The 17,969-nt window shown below is 45.2% G+C and overlaps 11 non-coding genes across 11 annotated transcripts; all 11 read right to left on the reverse strand.

Annotated features, from left to right (window-relative positions):
- Positions 1 to 942: 942 nt before the first annotated feature.
- trnas-gcu lies at positions 943 to 1,024 on the reverse strand. The gene has a single exon. It is a non-coding gene; the product is annotated as a tRNA-Ser (tRNA).
- A 1,041-nt stretch (positions 1,025 to 2,065) lies between these two features.
- trnaa-agc lies at positions 2,066 to 2,138 on the reverse strand. The gene has a single exon. It is a non-coding gene; the product is annotated as a tRNA-Ala (tRNA).
- Positions 2,139 to 6,564: 4,426 nt separating this feature from the next.
- On the reverse strand, positions 6,565 to 6,646 carry trnas-gcu. The gene has a single exon. It is a non-coding gene; the product is annotated as a tRNA-Ser (tRNA).
- A 1,040-nt stretch (positions 6,647 to 7,686) lies between these two features.
- Positions 7,687 to 7,759, reverse strand: trnaa-agc. Its single transcript has one exon. It is a non-coding gene; the product is annotated as a tRNA-Ala (tRNA).
- A 656-nt stretch (positions 7,760 to 8,415) lies between these two features.
- Positions 8,416 to 8,497, reverse strand: trnas-gcu. Its single transcript has one exon. It is a non-coding gene; the product is annotated as a tRNA-Ser (tRNA).
- Positions 8,498 to 10,252: 1,755 nt separating this feature from the next.
- trnas-gcu lies at positions 10,253 to 10,334 on the reverse strand. Its single transcript has one exon. It is a non-coding gene; the product is annotated as a tRNA-Ser (tRNA).
- A 1,779-nt stretch (positions 10,335 to 12,113) lies between these two features.
- On the reverse strand, positions 12,114 to 12,195 carry trnas-gcu. The gene has a single exon. It is a non-coding gene; the product is annotated as a tRNA-Ser (tRNA).
- Positions 12,196 to 13,230: 1,035 nt separating this feature from the next.
- Positions 13,231 to 13,303, reverse strand: trnaa-ugc. Its single transcript has one exon. It is a non-coding gene; the product is annotated as a tRNA-Ala (tRNA).
- Positions 13,304 to 13,944: 641 nt separating this feature from the next.
- Positions 13,945 to 14,026, reverse strand: trnas-gcu. The gene has a single exon. It is a non-coding gene; the product is annotated as a tRNA-Ser (tRNA).
- A 1,041-nt stretch (positions 14,027 to 15,067) lies between these two features.
- trnaa-agc lies at positions 15,068 to 15,140 on the reverse strand. Its single transcript has one exon. It is a non-coding gene; the product is annotated as a tRNA-Ala (tRNA).
- A 639-nt stretch (positions 15,141 to 15,779) lies between these two features.
- trnas-gcu lies at positions 15,780 to 15,862 on the reverse strand. The gene has a single exon. It is a non-coding gene; the product is annotated as a tRNA-Ser (tRNA).
- Positions 15,863 to 17,969: the final 2,107 nt, after the last annotated feature.

A 17,969-nucleotide genomic window follows, 5' to 3' on the forward strand; every position in this document is an offset into this window, starting at 1 on the left:
CACATTCAACTCACTATAAGGCTTTTCCTTTGCCATTGGTCTAGCACCCCTAGCATTCTTATTTACACGACAGCACTACTTTTTCTTTTCCTGCCTTTTCCTTTGAATGCTTCCCTGGAGTGATGACACAAAGCTTTGAAAAGTTGGTAAAGTCAGAAACGTAATGAGACAAACCCAATGCATTGGCTACAGAGAAGGATCGAGGGCTCCTCTTGGATGTGCAAAGGGTCCCTGGAGAATGCAGGTATCGATCCCGCTACCTCTCGCATGCTAAGCGAGCGCTCTTCCATTTGAGCTAATTCCCCTTTGTCGTCTGGGGACTGTAGCTTCATTGTGCCATATGGACCTTTAACTCTGGAGGCTCTGAATGGGACGCCTCCCTTCATGGTTTTCTGGCCATGCCAACTACAACAAGACCCGTGGTAGAATCACAGTGCATACGAGACATTACGGACCAACTCAAGTCTGGGCCCTACACAGTATGCTGGGAGAGTGTCACTGTTTGTGGAAGCACCTTTCAGCTGCTTCTGGAGAAAAGAGATGTCAGACTGGACTGGGGCGTTGCTGCGCCACTCTTTGCTGCCATTGGCCAGTATTGTGAAGGTAAGAGGGGAGACAATCACCTCAGATGGACAAACACTGATGAGGTTTAACGCCAGCATTAATCTAATAGTACCTGATAGGTACTGAGAGGAGACGTGCAAATAAACATTTGCCAAAGGAAGCCACATACGTTCGTTTGGAGCACTGACTATTCTGGAAACAGAGTACCTTTCTGCTATTGTATTAGCAGAACATTCTCTTTAAAGTGACCTGTGCAACAAGACCACATGGTGAACTATAGGGAGTACTGAGCCAAAGACGAGCAGAGGCATTGCATCATACCTACCTACATTGGCAGACAATCTCACAAGATGCATTAAGATAAGTAGTAAAAGCTCTCTACGAGGATGGGATTCGAACCCACGCATGCAGAGCACAATGGATTAGCAGTCCATCGCCTTATCCTCTCGGCCACCTCATCTGCTTTACGCAGCTGTTTGCCAGTTGAATTGGGAATCTATTCTCTGAACACGCGGTCTAGATGGACAAAATGCGAGCTGATTGCTAGTGTATCGACGCAGGGAAATCTACCCCAGATCCCTGACGAGGGGCTGCGTAACACTTTGGTAGAAGCCTTGAGTGATGTGGGCTTCTTCTTTGAGCCTGTTCTTCTTGGGGTTGCCAGAGTGGATCATCTGCCTCCATCTAACCCTGCCCCTAGCATTCTCCTCTGTCACAGTAACCCTCTTCATGTCCTCCTCCGCTAGATCCATGAACTTTCTCTTCCGTCTTTTTCTTTTCCTCCTGCCTAGCAGCTCCATATTTAACACCCTTTTTCCAGTATATCTTATATTCCTCCTCTGCACATTTCCAAACCACCGCAGCCTTACCGCTCTAACGTTGTCTCCAAACCGCTCAACCCCAGCTGTCCCTCTGACATAGTCAATCCTAATCTTTTTCCATCCTGGACACTCCCAACATAAAAAGCTTACCATCTTCAACTCTGCCAACTCCATCTCGGCCTCCTGTCTTTTCCTCCGTGCCACAGTCATAAAACAATACATCAGAGCAGTTCTCACTACCGTCCTGTAAAGCTTGCCTTTCACACTTGCTGCTATCCTGGTGTCACAAATCACTCCTTAATGTGGTTTCCACCCACGTCTTCCCTCCAAAATACTCCTTCCCTTGTTAGCACATTAGCATTTCCACCCTGCTGCCCATCCTTTCCAGCTCAATCTCTCTGCCTTGCCAATTGGTACAAATCCTTTCTCCATGCTTAGTGTCAAGGCTCACATTCAACTCACTATAAGGCTTTTCCTTTGCCATTGGTCTAGCACCCCTAGCATTCTTATTTACACGACAGCACTACTTTTTCTTTTCCTGCCTTTTCCTTTGAATGCTTCTCTGGAGTGATGACACAAAGCTTTGAAAACTTGGTAAAGTCAGAAACATAATGAGACAAACCCAATGCATTGGCTACAGAGAAGGATCGAGGGCTCCTCTTGGATATGCAAAGGGTCCCTGGAGAATGCGGGTATCGATCCCGCTACCTCTCGCATGCTAAGCGAGCGCTCTTCCATTTGAGCTAATTCCCCTTGTCGCCTGGGGACGGTAGCTTCATTGTGCCATATGGACCTTTAACTCTGGAGGCTCTGAATGGGACGCCTCCCTTCATGGTTTTCTGGCCATGCCAACTACAACAAGACCCCGTGGTAGAATCACAGTGCATACGAGACATTACCCAGATAGCAAGGAAACATTTGAACAATGTTGAGTCAATATCAGGCGAGTATTGAAGTTAACGTTGAGAGTGTGACGTTGACCCAACGTCACTCTTTCAGCTGCTTTTAACATTGAAACAACGTCAGACTTTGATGTTGAATCAATGTTGAAACCTGACATTGATTCGACGTTATTGGCCAGTATTGTGAATACTGTTGACATTGAAACAATGTCAGATTCTGATATTGAAACACTGTTGAGCTATGGTGTTAATTTTCCACCTCTTTTGCACAGTTCTTGCACCTGATAGGTTTTATTGAAAAAAAAAAAACAAAAAACCCAAAAAGGTCAATAGACATGTATCATTTGCAAAATACTTTATTAAAAGACAAAGTTTCCTATTTACATTTCTATGTTTCACGAGGCTTTTTATTATTTACTCCGGGATGGGGATGGATGATGTGTGTCCTGCAATCTCACCCGATGCGATCTGGAGCATATCTGAGCCATTTCTGGACTGCTTGAGCAAAGACCAACTCAGACATAGAGTTCGCAACCTGCTTAGCAGTCCATCTAGGACAAAAATAGACACACACACATCTGCTTTAACGACAAAAAAAGTTTTAGAGCACATGAATAAGCTCTTGTTAATTGTCTTCAACAGGGAGAAAGTATGTAAACTCCTAGGCTGATAAACATGAAAGTCACCAGGCGGAAATCAGCAAACTGCTGCATTTGATTCCCAAAGAGCTATAAGCTGAAAATGTGATATGTCTTAGCATGGTGTGCCGTGTATCCTTTAAATCTCACGAACTGCTTCTGATGTGTGGGCTTCTTCTTTGAGCCTGTTCTTCTTGGGGTTGCCAGATGGGGTCCTCGGGCTGTACAAAGTGTACAACCCGAGGACAAAAACTCTGTCAAGACCAAAGACTCCATCTCCAGATTAACCGGACATGAAAGTCTTGTTATTAAGAAAGACAAAGTAATATAGCAAAAAAAAAAACAAACCATAGGAAATGTGAAACACATATTCACATCAATTGATCCCTTTATTGTTCACTTTAGGCTCATAAAACTACAATAAACAGTAAAACTTACCAAATATGCATCTGCACAGCGCTGTCTCTTTAAATGCCCTTTTTGCTTTGTCTGGTCCTTGGTTTTTTTTTTTTTTTCTGCCAAGTTGAGTGCAGAGGCCAGCTCCTTTGTAATGGCATAAACCATTACACGGCTGACTCGCACCTCCAGTGTGTCCAGCAGCACCAATCAACGCAAAGCGTCTCACCTATAGACACATTTTAAGAGATGGAATTAGCGTGTCTCATGTCTTAAATGTGTATGCAAGTGCTTTGTGTTTACTTCATGTAATTGATGATAGAAACATGTCATTTAGTTTTCCTAAAGCCTAAAGCAGTACAATGTATTTCTATTCCTTTTGTTGGATATTCATTTGTTAGTTCTTGTAACTGCTAAAAGTGTTTACTAGTTTTTTTTCCTGTCACATATATTTGTTATGTAAACTGTGAAATTCCAAGATTTTCAAACTTGCCTTGTTTTAATAGTGGCCTCACAGTCTCTGGAATCTACAGGAAAAAAAAAAAAAAAAATATCACAACAAGATGACATTCAGGAGACATAAATTGCATTGTTTTTTTTTTTAGATAAGAGTACAATGACATTGTGATGCAGCTTTAAAACTTTTTAAAGCATACCATCTATAGGGAAGACATCAGACTGCATGCTGGCGAGATCGCATTTGAGCTGTGTCGGTTTGTGCGGAGTGTGGCGAAAGGTGCCGGAAGCTGGGTGTGGCATTATGATGGTTGCTATCAGTGGGCTGGGGGCAGACTGGAGTGGAGGGCTGTTTAGAAAAAGATAATTTTTAAGTATTTAAGAATACAGACAACTTGTCAAAAAAAAGTTTCCAACTCAAGTCAGACACAGATATGTACACAGACACTAGACAGTATTATATTACCTGGTATTTTCACTCGAGGGGCCTGGGGAAACTGTTTTTTTGTAGGCTGCTCATCCTCTGAGTCCATTGTACAGGGCATTTGGTCTAAAGAAAAGAAATTAAAACGGTCTTAAGTAATTGTAAATATGCTTTTGGCATATTGTTTCCTAAAGTTAGTTTGATTTCTAACAACACACACAGGAAACAGAGACGTGCAAGAAGGTACAGTATACAATGAATTTTTGAAGTGCACAAGTGTACACGACTTTGCATTTTTCTGGAAGTTTACAAACTTCCACTTTTTGGACTATATTATGTGGTGATATTGCAGTATGCATGCACCACAGATATGTATAAAAGACAAGATCATAAATTCTTAACAATCAAAGATATGTTTGTGAATAAAAAGGTTTTACTTGTGCTTTCTTTTAAGACTGGTCCGGTTTTCTTTTTTCGGACTGAAGGTCTGATAAGTAGACAGCGCTCTCACGTGGATATCTCTGAACGACTGCGTTCTGCTTCAATGAAATGTGCCTGGAAATACAAACACAATGTACGGCCAGACATAAATTACGTGTGGACAAAAGGTGCAAGTTGAATTGAAAAATCAGCGGTTTCAAAAATACGCTGGATGGACAAAATGACGTAGCTTATTCATTATTCAAGGCACAAACGGAAAGTCATGTACGCCAGATCCGTGAAGGGGCTGGTCACACGTTGCAGAAGCCTTGAGTCATGTGGGCATTCAAACTGAGTCTAAAGTTTTGGGGGTTGCCAATTGAATCGAGTGCTCCATCTAATCATCAAAAGTAACAAAGTCATTGAACACGTTTATACAGTTAACTTTACGTTTATCAATCATATATCACAGATTTAGAATTTTTTGTAGTACTAAGCAACTACAGAGCGAAGTCTGGGTCAAGCGCCGAGGCCACGGCAAGAACAAAGGAAACCTTCCTCCTCTGCACATAAAGCTAGCTTTGTAAGGAATATAACGCTCTAATTATTGTCTCCAAAATGTTTTCTTTGTTGATATACTTTGTCAATCCTAGTCAATTTATTTCCTGCCACTCCCATTGTAAAAAAGTAGACACAATTCAACTCCCAACTCCATTGTGGGCCTCCTGTCTTTTAACCGTAAAAAAGTGTTAATGTACAACATTAACGCAGTTTTTACTGTTATTCAAATGTAAACATGGAAATAACAGTAGGAAAAAAAATCATTCATTCTTACCTTATACTAATGTGGTGCAGGCCAGTGCAGTGCATGAACTGATGCCTTCTCCGGTCAATTCACTGAGAGTAAATCAAATGTCCCGCTCTTTCCACTGTAGAAGACAATGAATACCTGGGGATGTACCAATGTGAGAGGGTGCTGCGGAATAGTCCAAGTGATCGCTGCTTTAATTAATTTCCGTCAACTATACATAAATTGCACGTAGACATGATTTTTTTTCTTTTCCTGGTGAACTTTGACCAAGTCATTGATAACAAATGAACAATAAATCTACTTTCTCTGGTACTTTCATACCTGATCAGTTGCAGTGCAATTTAATACTCAACTACAAATCGATTTTTGATGGTGACCGGGTCCCTGGATGATCATCAACTATAAATATCCCGCTTTCTCGACGTTGTTGTTGTCACCTGGTTCCATTATAAGATCAAATATCAATGACAAAAAAAACTGGGGAATCAACATCATTACAACGCCTCTATATGGACCGTTTAACTTTACCAGGCTCTGAATGGGACGCCAACATTGGCATTTCAACCCATGCCATATCTACAACGGATGAAAAATCAACATAGATTCAATGTGCATACGAGATCTGGGTACGGACCAACTCAAGTCTGGGCCCTACACAGTATGCTGGGAGAGTGTCACTGTTTGTGGAAGCACCTTTCAGCTGCTTCTGGAGAAAAGAGATGTCAGACTGGACTGGGGCGTTGCTGCGCCACTCTTTGCTGCCATTGGCCAGTATTGTGAAGGTAAGAGGGGAGACAATCACCTCAGATGGACAAACACTGATGAGGTTTAACGCCAGCATTAATCTAATAGTACCTGATAGGTACTGAGAGGAGACGTGCAAATAAAATTTTGCCAAAGGAAGCCACATACGTTCGTTTGGAGCACTGACTATTCTGGAAACAGAGTACCTTTCTGCTATTGTATTAGCAGAACATTCTCTTTAAAGTGACCTGTGCAACAAGACCACATGGTGAACTATAGGGAGTACTGAGCCAAAGACGAGCAGAGGCATTGCATCATACCTGTTGTGAGATTGTCTACATTGGCAAACAATCTCACAAGATGCATTAAGATAAGTAGAAAGAGCTCTCGACGAGGATGGGATTCGAACCCACGCGTGCAGAGCACAATGGATTAGCAGTCCATCGCCTTAACCTCTCGGCCACCTCATCTGCTTTACGCTGTTGTTTGCCAGTTGAATTGGGAATCTATTCTCTGAACACGCGGTCTAGATGGACAAAATGCGAGCTGATTGCTAGTGTATCGACGCAGGGAAATCTACCCCAGATCCCTGACGAGGGCTGCGTAAACTTTGGTAGAAGCCTTGAGTGATGTGGGCTTCTTCTTTGAGCCTGTTCTTCTTGGGGTTGCCAGAGTGGATCATCTGCCTCCATCTAACCCTGCCCCTAGCATTCTCCTCTGTCACAGTAACCCTCTTCATGTCCTCCTCCGCTAGATCCATGAACTTTCTCTTCCGTCTTTTTCTTTTCCTCCTGCCTAGCAGCTCCATATTTAACACCCTTTTTCCAGTATATCTTATATTCCTCCTCTGCACATTTCCAAACCACCGCAGCCTTACCGCTCTAACGTTGTCTCCAAACCGCTCAACCCCAGCTGTCCCTCTGACATAGTCAATCCTAATCTTTTTCCATCCTGGACACTCCCAACATAAAAAGCTTACCATCTTCAACTCTGCCAACTCCATCTCGGCCTCCTGTCTTTTCCTCCGTGCCACAGTCATAAAACAATACATCAGAGCAGTTCTCACTACCGTCCTGTAAAGCTTGCCTTTCACACTTGCTGCTATCCTGGTGTCACAAATCACTCCTTAATGTGGTTTACACCCACGTCTTCCCTCCAAAATACTCCTTCCCTTGTTAGCACATTACCATTTCCACCCTGCTGCCCATCCTTTCCAGCTCAATCTCTCTGCCTTGCCAATTGGTACAAATCCCTTTCTCCATGCTTAGTGTCAAGGCTCACATTCAACTCACTATAAGGCTTTTCCTTTGCCATTGGTCTAGCACCCCTAGCATTCTTATTTACACGACAGCACTACTTTTTCTTTTCCTGCCTTTTCCTTTGAATGCTTCTCTGGAGTGATGACACAAAGCTTTGAAAAGTTGGTAAAGTCAGAAACATAATGAGACAAACCCAATGCATTGGCTACAGAGAAGGATCGAGGGCTCCTCTTGGATGTGCAAAGGGTCCCTGGAGAATGCGGGTATCGATCCCGCTACCTCTCGCATGCTAAGCGAGCGCTCTTCCATTTGAGCTAATTCCCCTTTGTCGTCTGGGGACTGTAGCTTCATTGTGCCATATGGACCTTTAACTCTGGAGGCTCTGAATGGGACGCCTCCCCTTCATGGTTTTCTGGCCATGCCAACTACAACAAGACCCCGTGGTAGAATCACAGTGCATACGAGACATTACGGACCAACTCAAGTCTGGGCCCTACACAGTATGCTGGGAGAGTGTCACTGTTTGTGGAAGCACCTTTCAGCTGCTTCTGGAGAAAAGAGATGTCAGACTGGACTGGGGGCGTTGCTGCGCCACTCTTTGCTGCCATTGGCCAGTATTGTGAAGGTAAGAGGGGAGACAATCACCTCAGATGGACAAACACTGATGAGGTTTAACGCCAGCATTAATCTAATAGTACCTGATAGGTACTGAGAGGAGACGTGCAAATAAACATTTGCCAAAGGAAGCCACATACGTTCGTTTGGAGCACTGACTATTCTGGAAACAGAGTACCTTTCTGCTATTGTATTAGCAGAACATTCTCTTTAAAGTGACCTGTGCAACAAGACCACATGGTGAACTATAGGGAGTACTGAGCCAAAGACGAGCAGAGGCATTGCATCATACAATGCGTGTTGTGAGATTGTCTACATTGGCAAACAATCTCACAAGATGCATTAAGATAAGTAGAAAAAGCTCTCGACGAGGATGGGATTCGAACCCACGCGTGCAGAGCACAATGGATTAGCAGTCCATCGCCTTAACCTCTCGGCCACCTCATCTCCTTTTCTCTGCTGTTTGCCAGTTGAATTGGGAATCTATTCTCTGAACACGCGGCCTAGATGGACAAAATGCGAGCTGATTGCTAGTGTATCGACGCAGGGAAATCTACCCCAGATCCCTGACGAGGGGCTGCGTAACACTTTGGTAGAAGCCTTGAGTGATGTGGGCTTCTTCTTTGAGCCTGTTCTTCTTGGGGGTTGCCAGAGTGGATCATCTGCCTCCATCTAACCCTGCCCCTAGCATTCTCCTCTGTCACAGTAACCCTCTTCATGTCCTCCTCCGCTAGATCCATGAACTTTCTCTTCCGTCTTTTTCTTTTCCTCCTGCCTAGCAGCTCCATATTTAACACCCTTTTTCCAGTATATCTTATATTCCTCCTCTGCACATTTCCAAACCACCGCAGCCTTACCGCTCTAACGTTGTCTCCAAACCGCTCAACCCCAGCTGTCCCTCTGACATAGTCAATCCTAATCTTTTTCCATCCTGGACACTCCCAACATAAAAAGCTTACCATCTTCAACTCTGCCAACTCCATCTCGGCCTCCTGTCTTTTCCTCCGTGCCACAGTCATAAAACAATACATCAGAGCAGTTCTCACTACCGTCCTGTAAAGCTTGCCTTTCACACTTGCTGCTATCCTGGTGTCACAAATCACTCCTTAATGTGGTTTCCACCCACGTCTTCCCTGCAAAATACTCCTTCCCTTGTTAGCACATTACCATTTCCACCCTGCTGCCCATCCTTTCCAGCTCAATCTCTCTGCCTTGCCAATTGGTACAAATCCCTTTCTCCATGCTTAGTGTCAAGGCTCACATTCAACTCACTATAAGGCTTTTCCTTTGCCATTGGTCTAGCACCCCTAGCATTCTTATTTACACGACAGCACTACTTTTTCTTTTCCTGCCTTTTCCTTTGAATGCTTCTCTGGAGTGATGACACAAAGCTTTGAAAAGTTGGTAAAGTCAGAAACATAATGAGACAAACCCAATGCATTGGCTACAGAGAAGGATCGAGGGCTCCTCTTGGATGTGCAAAGGGTCCCTGGAGAATGCGGGTATCGATCCCGCTACCTCTCGCATGCTAAGCGGCGCTCTTCCATTTGAGCTAATTCCCTTTGTCGCCTGGGGACTGTAGCTTCATTGTGCCATATGGACCTTTAACTCTGGAGGCTCTGAATGGGACGCCTCCCCTTCATGGTTTTCTGGCCATGCCAACTACAACAAGACCCCGTGGTAGAATCACAGTGCATACGAGACATTACGGACCAACTCAAGTCTGGGCCCTACACAGTATGCTGGGAGAGTGTCACTGTTTGTGGAAGCACCTTTCAGCTGCTTCTGGAGAAAAGAGATGTCAGACTGGACTGGGGGCGTTGCTGCGCCACTCTTTGCTGCCATTGGCCAGTATTGTGAAGGTAAGAGGGGAGACAATCACCTCAGATGGACAAACACTGATGAGGTTTAACGCCAGCATTAATCTAATAGTACCTGGTAGGTACTGAGAGGAGACGTTCAAATAAACATTTGCCAAAGGAAGCCACATACATTCGTTTGGAGAACTGACTATTCTGGAAACAGAGTACCTTTCTGCTATTGTATTAGCAGAACATTCTCTTTAAAGTGACCTGTGCAACAAGACCACATGGTGAACTATAGGGAGTACTGAGCCAAAGGACGAGCAGAGGCATTGTATCATACCTACCTACATTGGCAGACAATCTCACAAGACGCATTACGATAAGTAGAAAGAGCTCTCGACGAGGATGGGATTCGAACCCACGCGTGCAGAGCACAATGGATTAGCAGTCCATCGCCTTAACCTCTCGGCCACCTCATCTCCTTTTCTCTGCTACCTCATCTCCTTTTCTCTGCTATTTGCCAGTTGAATTGGAAATCTATTCTCTGAACACCGGCCTAGATGGACAAAATACGAGCTGATTGCTAGTGTATCGACGCAGGGAAATCTACCCCAGATCCCTGACGAGGGCTGCGTAACACTTTGGTAGAAGCCTTGAGTGATGTGGGCTTCTTCTTTGAGCCTGTTCTTCTTGGGGGTTGCCAGAGTGGATCATCTGCCTCCATCTAACCCTGCCCCTAGCATTCTCCTCTGTCACAGTAACCCTCTTCATGTCCTCTTCCGCTAGATCCATGAACTTTCTCTTCCGTCCTTTTCTTTTCCTCCTGCCTAGCAGCTCCATATTTAACACCCTTTTTCCAGTATATCTTATATTCCTCCTCTGCACATTTCCAAACCACCGCAGCCTTACCGCTCTAACGTTGTCTCCAAACCGCTCAACCCCAGCTGTCCCTCTGACATAGTCAATCCTAATCTTTTTCCATCCTGGACACTCCCAACATAAAAAGCTTACCATCTTCAACTCTGCCAACTCCATCTCGGCCTCCTGTCTTTTCCTCCGTGCCACAGTCATAAAACAATACATCAGAGCAGTTCTCACTACCGTCCTGTAAAGCTTGCCTTTCACACTTGCTGCTATCCTGGTGTCACAAATCACTCCTTAATGTGGTTTCCACCCACGTCTTCCCTCCAAAATACTCCTTCCCTTGTTAGCACATTACCATTTCCACCCTGCTGCCCATCCTTTCCAGCTCAATCTCTCTGCCTTGCCAATTGGTACAAATCCCTTTCTCCATGCTTAGTGTCAAGGCTCACATTCAACTCACTATAAGGCTTTTCCTTTGCCATTGGTCTAGCACCCCTAGCATTCTTATTTACACGACAGCACTACTTTTTCTTTTCCTGCCTTTTCCTTTGAATGCTTCTCTGGAGTGATGACACAAAGCTTTGAAAAGTTGGTAAAGTCAGAAACATAATGAGACAAACCCAATGCATTGGCTACAGAGAAGGATCGAGGGCTCCTCTTGGATGTGCAAAGGGTCCCTGGAGAATGCGGGTATCGATCCTGCTACCTCTCGCATGCTAAGCGAGCGCTCTTCCATTTGAGCTAATTCCCTTTGTCGCCTGGGGACTGTAGCTTCATTGTGCCATATGGACCTTTAACTCTGGAGGCTCTGAATGGGACGCCTCCCCTTCATGGTTTTCTGGCCATGCCAACTACAACAAGACCCCGTGGTAGAATCACAGTGCATACGAGACATTACGGACCAACTCAAGTCTGGGCCCTACACAGTATGCTGGGAGAGTGTCACTGTTTGTGGAAGCACCTTTCAGCTGCTTCTGGAGAAAAGAGATGTCAGACTGGACTGGGGGCGTTGCTGCGCCACTCTTTGCTGCCATTGGCCAGTATTGTGAAGGTAAGAGGGGAGACAATCACCTCAGATGGACAAACACTGATGAGGTTTAACGCCAGCATTAATCTAATAGTACCTGATAGGTACTGAGAGGAGACGTGCAAATAAAATTTTGCCAAAGGAAGCCACATACGTTCGTTTGGAGCACTGACTATTCTGGAAACAGAGTACCTTTCTGCTATTGTATTAGCAGAACATTCTCTTTAAAGTGACCTGTGCAACAAGACCACATGGTGAACTATAGGGAGTACTGAGCCAAAGACGAGCAGAGGCATTGCATCATACAATGCGTGTTGTGAGATTGTCTACATTGGCAAACAATCTCACAAGATGCATTAAGAGCTCTCGACGAGGATGGGATTCGAACCCACGCGTGCAGAACACAATGGATTAGCAGTCCATCGCCTTAACCTCTCGGCCACCTCATCTCCTTTTCTCTGCTGTTTGCCAGTTGAATTGGAAATCTATTCTCTGAACACGCGGCCTAGATGGACAAAATGCGAGCTGATTGCTAGTGTATCGACGCAGGGAAATCTACCCCAGATCCCTGACGAGGGGCTGCGTAAAACTTTGGTAGAAGCCTTGAGTGATGTGGGCTTCTTCTTTGAGCCTGTTCTTCTTGGGGGTTGCCAGAGTGGATCATCTGCCTCCATCTAACCCTGCCCCTAGCATTCTCCTCTGTCACAGTAACCCTCTTCATGTCCTCCTCCGCTAGATCCATGAACTTTCTCTTCCGTCTTTTTCTTTTCCTCCTGCCTAGCAGCTCCATATTTAACACCCTTTTTCCAGTATATCTTATATTCCTCCTCTGCACATTTCCAAACCACCGCAGCCTTACCGCTCTAACGTTGTCTCCAAACCGCTCAACCCCAGCTGTCCCTCTGACATAGTCAATCCTAATCTTTTTCCATCCTGGACACTCCCAACATAAAAAGCTTACCATCTTCAACTCTGCCAACTCCATCTCGGCCTCCTGTCTTTTCCTCCGTGCCACAGTCATAAAACAATACATCAGAGCAGTTCTCACTACCGTCCTGTAAAGCTTGCCTTTCACACTTGCTGCTATCCTGGTGTCACAAATCACTCCTTAATGTGGTTTCCACCCACGTCTTCCCTCCAAAATACTCCTTCCCTTGTTAGCACATTACCATTTCCACCCTGCTGCCCATCCTTTCCAGCTCAATCTCTCTGCCTTGCCAATTGGTACAAATCTCTTTCTCCATGCTTAGTGTCAAGGCTCACATTCAACTCACTATAAGGCTTTTCCTTTGCCATTGGTCTAGCACCCCTAGCATTCTTATTTACACGACAGCACTACTTTTTCTTTTCCTGCCTTTTCCTTTGAATGCTTCTCTGGAGTGATGACACAAAGCTTTGAAAAGTTGGTAAAGTCAGAAACATAATGAGACAAACCCAATGCATTGGCTACAGAGAAGGTTCCTCTTGGATGTGCAAAGGGTCCCTGGAGAATGCGGGTATCGATCCCGCTACCTCTCGCATGCAAAGCGAGCGCTCTTCCATTTGAGCTAATTCCCCTTTGTCGTCTGGGGACTGTAGCTTCATTGTGCCATATGGACCTTTAACTCTGGAGGCTCTGAATGGGACGCCTCCCCTTCATGGTTTTCTGGCCATGCCAACTACAACAAGACCCGTGGTAGAATCACAGTGCATACGAGACACATTACGGACCAACTCAAGTCTGGGCCCTACACAGTATGCTGGGAGAGTGTCACTGTTTGTGGAAGCACCTTTCAGCTGCTTCTGGAGAAAAGAGATGTCAGACTGGACTGGGGGCGTTGCTGCGCCACTCTTTGCTGCCATTGGCCAGTATTGTGAAGGTAAGAGGGGAGACAATCACCTCAGATGGACAAACACTGATGAGGTTTAACGCCAGCATTAATCTAATAGTACCTGATAGGTACTGAGAGGAGACGTGCAAATAAACATTTGCCAAAGGAAGCCACATACGTTCGTTTGGAGAACTGACTATTCTGGAAACAGAGTACCTTTCTGCTATTGTATTAGCAGAACATTCTCTTTAAAGTGACCTGTGCAACAAGACCACATGGTGAACTATAGGGAGTACTAAGCCAAACACGAGCAGAGGCATTGCATCATACCTACCTACATTGGCACACAATCTCACAAGACGCATTAAGATAAGTAGAAAGAGCTCTCGACGAGGATGGGATTCGAACCCACGCGTGCAGAGCACAATGGATTAGCAGTCCATCGCCTTAACCTCTCGGCCACCTCATCTGCTTTACGCTGCTGTTTGCCAGTAGAATTGGGAATCTATTCTCTGAACACGCGGTCTAGATGGACAAAATGCGAGCTGATTGCTAGTGTATCGACGCAGGGAAATCTACCCCAGATCCCTGACGAGGGGCTGCGTAACACTTTGGTAGAAGCCTTGAGTGATGTGGGCTTCTTCTTTGAGCCTGTTCTTCTTGGGGGTTGCCAGAGTGGATCATCTGCCTCCATCTAACCCTGCCCCTAGCATTCTCCTCTGTCACAGTAACCCTCTTCATGTCCTCCTCCGCTAGATCCATGAACTTTCTCTTCCGTCTTTTTCTTTTCCTCCTGCCTAGCAGCTCCATATTTAACACCCTTTTTCCAGTATATCTTATATTCCTCCTCTGCACATTTCCAAACCACCGCAGCCTTACCGCTCTAACGTTGTCTCCAAACCGCTCAACCCCAGCTGTCCCTCTGACATAGTCAATCCTAATCTTTTTCCATCCTGGACACTCCCAACATAAAAAGCTTACCATCTTCAACTCTGCCAACTCCATCTCGGCCTCCTGTCTTTTCCTCCGTGCCACAGTCATAAAACAATACATCAGAGCAGTTCTCACTACCGTCCTGTAAAGCTTGCCTTTCACACTTGCTGCTATCCTGGTGTCACAAATCACTCCTTAATGTGGTTTCCACCCACGTCTTCCCTCCAAAATACTCCTTCCCTTGTTAGCACATTAGCATTTCCACCCTGCTGCCCATCCTTTCCAGCTCAATCTCTCTGCCTTGCCAATTGGTACAAATCCTTTCTCCATGCTTAGTGTCAAGGCTCACATTCAACTCACTATAAGGCTTTTCCTTTGCCATTGGTCTAGCACCCTAGCATTCTTATTTACACGACAGCACTACTTTTTCTTTTCCTGCCTTTTCCTTTGAATGCTTCCCTGGAGTGATGACACAAAGCTTTGAAAAGTTGGTAAAGTCAGAAACATAATGAGACAAACCCAATGCATTGGCTACAGAGAAGGATCGAGGGCTCCTCTTGGATGTGCAAAGGGTCCCTGGAGAATGCGGGTATCGATCCCGCTACCTCTCGCATGCTAAGCGAGCGCTCTTCCATTTGAGCTAATTCCCCTTTGTCGTCTGGGGACTGTAGCTTCATTGTGCCATATGGACCTTTAACTCTGGAGGCTCTGAATGGGACGCCTCCCTTCATGGTTTTCTGGCCATGCCAACTACAACAAGACCCGTGGTAGAATCACAGTGCATACGAGACATTACGGACCAACTCAAGTCTGGGCCCTACACAGTATGCTGGGAGAGTGTCACTGTTTGTGGAAGCACCTTTCAGCTGCTTCTGGAGAAAAGAGATGTCAGACTGGACTGGGGGCGTTGCTGCGCCACTCTTTGCTGCCATTGGCCAGTATTGTGAAGGTAAGAGGGGAGACAATCACCTCAGATGGACAAACACTGATGAGGTTTAACGCCAGCATTAATCTAATAGTACCTGATAGGTACTGAGAGGAGACGATGCAAATAAACATTTGCCAAAGGAAGCCACATACGTTCGTTTGGAGCACTGACTATTCTGGAAACAGAGTACCTTTCTGCTATTGTATTAGCAGAACATTCTCTTTAAAGTGACCTGTGCAACAAGACCACATGGTGAACTATAGGGAGTACTGAGCCAAAGACGAGCAGAGGCATTGCATCATACCTACCTACATTGGCAAACAATCTCACAAGATGCATTAAGATAAGTAGTAAAAGCTCTCGACGAGGATGGGATTCGAACCCACGCGCAGCAGAGCACAATGGATTAGCAGTCCATCGCCTTAACCTCTCGGCCACCTCATCTCCTTTTCTCTGCTGTTTGCCAGTTGAATTGGAAATCTATTCTCTGAACACGCGGCTAGATGGACAAAATGCGAGCTGATTGCTAGTGTATCGACGCAGGGAAATCTACCCCAGATCCCTGACGAGGGGCTGCGTAACACTTTGGTAGAAGCCTTGAGTGATGTGGGCTTCTTCTTTGAGCCTGTTCTTCTTGGGGTTGCCAGAGTGGATCATCTGCCTCCATCTAACCCTGCCCCTAGCATTCTCCTCTGTCACAGTAACCCTCTTCATGTCCTCCTCCGCTAGATCCATGAACTTTCTCTTCCGTCTTTTTCTTTTCCTCCTGCCTAGCAGCTCCATATTTAACACCCTTTTTCCAGTATATCTTATATTCCTCCTCTGCACATTTCCAAACCACCGCAGCCTTACCGCTCTAACGTTGTCTCCAAACCGCTCAACCCCAGCTGTCCCTCTGACATAGTCAATCCTAATCTTTTTCCATCCTGGACACTCCCAACATAAAAAGCTTACCATCTTCAACTCTGCCAACTCCATCTCGGCCTCCTGTCTTTTCCTCCGTGCCACAGTCATAAAACAATACATCAGAGCAGTTCTCACTACCGTCCTGTAAAGCTTGCCTTTAACACTTGCTGCTATCCTGGTGTCACAAATCACTCCTTAATGTGGTTTCCACCCACGTCTTCCCTCCAAAATACTCCTTCCCTTGTTAGCACATTACCATTTCCACCCTGCTGCCCATCCTTTCCAGCTCAATCTCTCTGCCTTGCCAATTGGTACAAATCCCTTTCTCCATGCTTAGTGTCAAGGCTCACATTCAACTCACTATAAGGCTTTTCCTTTGCCATTGGTCTAGCACCCCTAGCATTCTTATTTACACGACAGCACTTTTTCTTTTTTCTTTTCCTGCCTTTTCCTTTGAATGCTTCCCAACCTGATGAAACGGTAAGTTTTCTAAATATCTTTTAGCTGTTGTTAGCTGGATGTCGGTCTTATGTTACAGCAGCTGTGTCGAGCTCGAGCTGCGAGTCATATTTCCGCGCTACGTTGTAGTGAGATAAGTTTGTGGGTGTTTTGTGCAGCTTCAGCTGTCTTTTAACTGCTCGCTGGTTAGCTAGCGTGAGCTATAAGCCAACAGCTAGCCTGGTTAATGACGCTGGAGTTCAACGCACATGCAAACAGCTCGTCTCTACTGCTTTAACTGTTAAAACAGAAGGCAATACTGCGGCTGACAGGGTTTATTATGTGAAACAGCAGCTTGTTTAGTTTAAACAGTCTGCATTAAGCTGGGCAAACACTGTGCGATTTTTTTCAGTCGCGTTATTCCGCTCCTGCTCAAACTGTACAATTAAATCGCAGAGGGTTAGAAGTTCATAGGTCACGATGCAGGGTCTCACACTATACGGCCTGATGCTCTGATGCGACCTGAGTGCTCAAACTGTGCGTCCGTAACATGAAGCTTATCATACAAAATCTGTCCTCGCTCTCCTCTCTGTCTTTCACTCACACAGACACACACACCATCAACTCTGCTAAATTACTAATGAAAACATTGACCAGACAGCTTTGATTGAGCAGCAATGTCCATCCAGCTCTTTTCATGGTTGTTGTAGTCGTGATAATTTTGTGAGGCCACATTGAAAATATACAGAGCGTAGAGCTGCCACCCAGGCAAAAGAAAAATAGAGCTATGGCACGTTATAACGTGAAAGGTTTATTGTTCTAACAATATACTTTTAATGTTTGTACAATATAATATCACGTTATTACAATATACATAATTATCACGTTCAGATAATGTAAATATTATATTGTTCAAACGTGAAAGGTATATTGTTAGAACAATAAACTGTTTACGTTATAACGTGATAAAGCTCTATTTTTCATTTGCCTGGGTGGCAGCTCTCCACGCCACGCACTCGGATGAGCTTGCCTCTTCCTACAAGTTGTGCCTCCATCTCTTGTGTCCAGATCACACGCTGCACCGCCGTGCTGCTCCACCTTTCTCTTTCATTTCTGTGTTTGTGCGCGCGCAGTGTGAGAGCGACAGGATTTCAAACTGGTTTGATTATCATGAGACCATACGATTGATGATTGGGAGCTGGTCGTG

The sequence above is a fragment of the Oreochromis aureus genome, linkage group 3 (genome assembly GCF_013358895.1).
Source record: "Oreochromis aureus strain Israel breed Guangdong linkage group 3, ZZ_aureus, whole genome shotgun sequence".
Classification (NCBI taxonomy): Eukaryota; Metazoa; Chordata; class Actinopteri; order Cichliformes; family Cichlidae; genus Oreochromis; species Oreochromis aureus.